Raw genomic sequence first — 5741 nt, forward strand, 5'->3', positions numbered from 1 at the left:
CCACCCACCCACCCATCCACCCATCCATCCATCCACCCATCCATCCACCCATCCATTCAGCTAACCAATCCAGTACTAACTGTGTATCAGTCACTGTTGTGAGCACTTCACAAAGAACAAATTGCATCCTCTACCAACCCAGTGAGGTAGGTACTGTTATTTCACCAATTCACAGGTGAGAAAATGAAGGCACAGAGAGGTTGAGTAACTTGCTCAAGGTCGTGTCGTCAGTAACTAATGGAGCCAGAATTTGAACCCAAGCAGTTTAGCTCTAGAGTTTATTTTCTTAACCCCAGAGTAGGGGTGACCACCTCTGACTCCAGCCCAGAGTTCTTTCTGTGGAACTTCTATGCCTCGTGCCCCACGGGGGACGACACATGCCTATGGCCGAGCTGTGGGAGCCCCAGTGTGGCCTGGTGATGGGCAGGGGAGCCAGAAGGGGCCTGTGGGTTCTCCCAGAGGCGGTGGGGTGCTCCCCTGGCCCATTTCCAGTCCCAGCTAGCCAGGAGCCAGGGCCAGGCTCCTGCGGGCACCCCTGCCCTGCGGTTTCTGCGAGCTATGATAGCTTCCAGAAACAGTGAATGACGGACTCCAGCTGGGTCTGGCTAAGCCCTCGGCAGGAGGTCAGTAACATGAAGAAGCTCTGGCTTCCAGCCCAGGTACTGGAGAGTTTTAAAGCCCTTCCTGACAGGGGAGGCGCTGGGTGGCAGGAAGGGGAGCCCTGGGGATTGTCAGCATCAGTCCATGGCCCCAGCTTGCCTTGGGCTCAGGCATCTCCCACGTGCCAAGGGCTTTTCCCTTCTAGTTAACAGAGGTAGGGAATATCAGCCCCATTTTACAAACGAGGAGGCTGAGGCTCAGTGAGTCTAAGTGACTTGCCCAAGGTCGCAGAGCCACATTTCCTAGATCCATGTGACAGGCTCTAGACAGCCTCACTCCTGTCTCTTCAGCCTTATCCCTGACCTAGGGATTTTGGAACACACACCAGACCTCAGGTCTTCCGGCCCTGCCCACAGGACACCTTTCCTTATCTTATCTCCAATTTACAGAAGGAATTTTCCCCAGTGAGAGTGTTTTTCCATTCCTCCGAGGGAGGGGCCCAGCAGCCCCTGGGAATCCTGCACGAGTGGTCTCTGGGGCCAGAGACTGAGGGGACTAAGGCTGCTGGTTACGCCCCCCTTCCTGGCCCTGGCAGGATATGTGAGAGAGGAGGCCGGCCAGCCTTGAGAGCCTTCATAAATGCTTGTAAAGGAAAGCTCTGAGGAAGGAACCACTGTGGCAGGGGACAAAGGAAACACCATTTAGGCTGAGCCTCAAAAGAAAAAGATGAGGCCTCTCTGAGTAGAGCCAGGAGCAGGGCTCTCCAGGTGGAGGAGACAGCATAAGCAAAGGTCCGGAGGTAGAGGAGAAGAATGCATGCTCTAGGAGAAGGGCGGCAGCTCCCGCGTGGGAGGGAGGAGCTGGCTTATAGTTCCCTGCAGGAGTGGGGCAGGCAGATTTCTAGAGGTGACCCGTTCTGACCCCTCTGGGAGGAACCAGAAGGGACGCGACCCACTGCAGTATTGGGAAAGCAGTGAGCCAGGCTCTTCCTCTCCTTTGAGCCAAGATCTTCCTCCCAGCTCTCGGCCCCACAAGGATGTTCACGGAAGACCTAGGCTCCCAAGTGGGCAGGGGCCTCTCCCTTGGGCCCGGCCGGCTCCCACAAAGGCTTATCTGTCCCTTCCCATTTCCTGTCTGGAGCAGCAGCCCCTCAAGGGGGCACCACCATCGAGGCAGGTCTGGGCTCCGTTGTTTTCATCAGCAGGTCAAAGAATGCCACACTCTGTTCTAGACCTGGAGCCCCGGAGCTGGTGGGGACGGTGACCAGAACGGCTCCGGGGGTGCAAGGAGTGGTCTCCTGGTGCCCCCACACTCTCGACATCCTCACGTCAGTGGCCGTAATGATGGTGCTCAAACGCCGCCTTCTAAGAGCACTTACTGTGTGGCAGCCACAGCACGTGACACTTTCCACAGTGTCTCACTGGCCACTCCTAACAAGCCTGCAAGGAAGCTGCTACTAGAGGGAGAAGCTGAGGCCCCAAGAAGTGGCATGACTCACTCAGTGTCGCAGTTCCCGAACAGCTAAGCTGAACGCGTCTGACTTCAAAATCTGTGTTCCTACCCATGACATGGAGATCCTGACTCTGACCCCTCAGAGTTGCTGTGAAGAGAAAAGCGAATTAAGGGGAGTGGGCCCCCATCGGGAGAGATCAAGTGCAGTGGTCAGTGTCACGCGGCTCTGGCTGTGGAAACGTGGACTGGAGTCCCGAGCAGCGGGTGGCCCAGGGGCCAACACACGGGACCTGGAAGGGAGGGTCTGGGCGCAGGCACACAGCTGGCCATCAGCTGCTGCTCCAGGCCCCAGCTGATCCAGTCCTCACTATGCAGCCCTCAGCACTCATGGCCAAGGCATGGCCAGGGCTTTGGAAGGAGCACTGGACTGAGAGTCCAGAGCCCTAGGCTTCTGGTCCTGGCTGTGCCCCTGATTCAGCATACTCAGGGGCTTCCTCTTGGGCCCTCAGTTAATTCACCTGTAGAATAGGACGGGATGAGGTTCAGACAAGGCTCCCTTCCCTCCAAACACACTGCCCTTCTTCCTGCTCCCTGCACACTACACATGGTGCTGCCTCTGGGCTTTGCTCTGGCTGTTCCCTCTGCCTGAAGTGCCCTTCTCCCAGCTGACCCCTGTCATTCTGGTTTCAGTGTCACCTCCTCACGGAGGCCTTCCCCAACCCCTCCCCAGGAGTTCACTACCATGCCACCCTGCTGTACTTTATGATCCAGTCATTGCCTCTGCCGTGAGGCATTCAGGATACCTGAATCAAATTGCCTGTGTTCAAATCCCAAATGCTACCACTTAGAGCTACGTGATTTTGGCCATAACCTCTCTGTGCCTCAGTTTCCTCACCTATAAAATGGGGTCATTAATAATACATACTATTATTTTTGTTAGGATTAAATAAGAAATGCATTAAAAACGCATTTGTAGTGCTTGGCACACAGTAAGCACTCCATAAATGTCAGACGCTGTTATTATAACTCCTAGTGACATTGTTTGATGTTGGTCTTACCGATTAAAAGTCAGGCTCCAGAGACAAGGACTTTGTCCCGTTCACTGCTGTGCATCAGGCGTGGAGCTCATTCCCTGGCACACAGTAGTTGCCAAATAAATATGAATGAGCTTGTCGAATGAACGAGCAGATAGATAGATGAGCACTACATCACCACTTCTGGCAGGCTCTGTGTGGTCAGAGATGGGGACAGATGGGTGCTGGGAAGACAGGCCTGGGCCAGCACCTTGCTCAAGGCTCTGCTCCCAACAGAACCCATGGTGGACCCCCTCCTGGCCTGCCTTGATGGGGGTCCGCACTCTGCGGGACAGAGGGGTCTCTCTGGGGATCCAAGGGGCTTCTGTCTCAGCCACTGTGACCACATCAGTGTTGGGGGGGGGTCTGACACCCAGGCTCAAGTTCTGGCAGCCAGGCATGGGGGCCAACGTAGATTTTTCCCTATGCTCAGCAGCCCTCCCTCCTGAGCCCGCAGAGTTGGGCCCGACCTGTTTTCCTTTATCACTGCCACCCCCTCCCCCTTGTTCAAAAGCTACAGAAACACCCCCAGCGGCCCCTCCCACCACTCCCATGCCTCCCTCCCGTTCTAGAATCCAGAATGGGATGTTCTCCTGCAGGCCCCTGGTGCTCTGAGTGCCCGTGAGGACACTGGTTTTATGTGCCTAGGCCTGGGAGGGAGATAGTGCTGTGCCGTCATCTCTGCACAGCACCAAGGTCAGAGGGGAGATGTGCTGGAGGCCCATGGTTGGCAAGGACCAGCGTCGGGTTTCAAACCCAGGCCTCGTGGTTTGCTGCTTCTGCCTTCATTCAACTCATGTTTATGGAGCACCTACTCCGCGTCGGGTGCTGCAAGGCCGTGATCATGGTGCCTACCCCGGTGGGTGATCCGGAAGTTACCGCAGCTCTGCAGCTAGTGCGTACCCCAGTGCTGCCCAATAGAACTTTCTGGGATAGGGAAACGTTCTGTATCTATGCTGTCCCTCAACCACACATGGCTGTTGAGCACTTGAAACGTGGTTGGTTCAGGGGCGCCTGGGTGACTCAGTCGGTTGAGTATCCAACTTCAGCTCAGGTCATGATCTCACCATTCCTGAGTTCGAGCCCCGTGTCAGGCTCTGTGCTGACAGCTCAGGGCCTGTAGCCTGTTTCAGATTCTGTATCTCCAGCTGTCTCTGCCCCTCCCCTGCTCGTGCTCTGTCTCTTCCTCTCTCTCAAAAATAAATAAACATTGAAAAGAAAAGAAAAGAAACGCGGCTGGTGCAAATGAGGAATTGAATTTTTTACTTTAATTTTATTTTAGTTGACTTTGGTTTCAATAGCCAAATGTGGCTTGATGGCTGCTGTGTTGCACATCATGGGTCTGTGCGCAGTTCTTTGAAGATCAATCAGTCATGGCCTTAGACCATACGTGTCCAACTCAACTGTGAGCAGGGGGACCCAGGTGACTTCCTGGGGGCACCTTAGGCTGTCTTCTTTGACGTTTGCGGGTGTTCTCTTGACACCCACAAAGGAATCACTCACTGTTTGCTCTGAAACATGAGACCCTCCTGCCCCATCTTTCAGTTTTTGCTTTTTTCTTCTTATCGAGGTGTGAGTTACATAGAGTGAGAGGCACAGGGCGGAAGTAAACTGTTTGATGAGTTTTGACGTACATAGACACCCGTGAAAACACAGTGGAATCGAGATATTTCCAGAACATTTCCAAAACATTTCCATTCCCCCAGAAGTTTCCCTCCTGCCTTCCCAGTAAGTCCTGTCCTCAGAGGCGACTGCTGTATTCTAATGTCTGTCACATAGATTCGTTTTGTCCTGTTTAAGCCTCACATAAGTCATTTTCCCACTTTTGACTGAGACAAGGGTACAAGAAAGTCTTCTCTTTTCTCTTGGTTACAAAAACCAGAGCACTCGCATGATGACAAGGGGCAGCTGACCCTGGGCTGCAGGGAGGAGGAGCCAGGAAGGAGTGGGGGTGGTGGGAGGGCTGTGGTGTCCTGGGGACTTGTGGCCTCTGCCAAGCGGAGGCAGCCCCACTCCTCAGCTCCAGGAGAAAGTTGAACATACTGATTTTCTGTAAAGTCTCCTAATGTTGGTATTTCAAAACCTTGTAGGGCACCGCAGTCCGAAGAATTCACATCTGTGGGCCGGACCTGCGGGCTTCCCACGTGCGAGTCCTGCCTTGGGCTAATCAGAGTGTTCGTAATAGTAATAGCTGGTATTTGTTAGTGATTCCTTTGTTTGAGGTCCTACTCTAAAGGCTTGATGTTACTAAGTCATCTAATCCTCCTGACTATTAATAAATCCATTTTACAGGTGAGTAAGCTGTGCCACAGGGAGGGATTAAGGGGCCTGCCCAGGGTTACAGAGTGAGGACTTGGCTGGGCTTTGCCCCCTGACTGAGGCGGGGTGGAGGGGAGAGGCCGCCAGGGGTGGGCACACCACTTGGGGTGCAGCGTTGCTCGCCACCAAGGACGCTCTCACCCTGAACCGGCAGTGAGAGCGCGCCTCGGCCCCGCCCGCCGGGACTGCCCTGGCACGGGCGGTTTTCAAGTTCAGACACCTTGGCCGTCAGTTGGTGGAGCCCTGATTTTAGGAAGTGCCGGGAAAGCAGCCAGGGGTGGGGCTGGGAAGATGGAA

This window comes from Crocuta crocuta, unplaced genomic scaffold (assembly GCF_008692635.1).
Source record: "Crocuta crocuta isolate KB4526 unplaced genomic scaffold, BGI_CrCroc_1.0 scaffold127, whole genome shotgun sequence".
Taxonomy (NCBI): domain Eukaryota; kingdom Metazoa; phylum Chordata; class Mammalia; order Carnivora; family Hyaenidae; genus Crocuta; species Crocuta crocuta.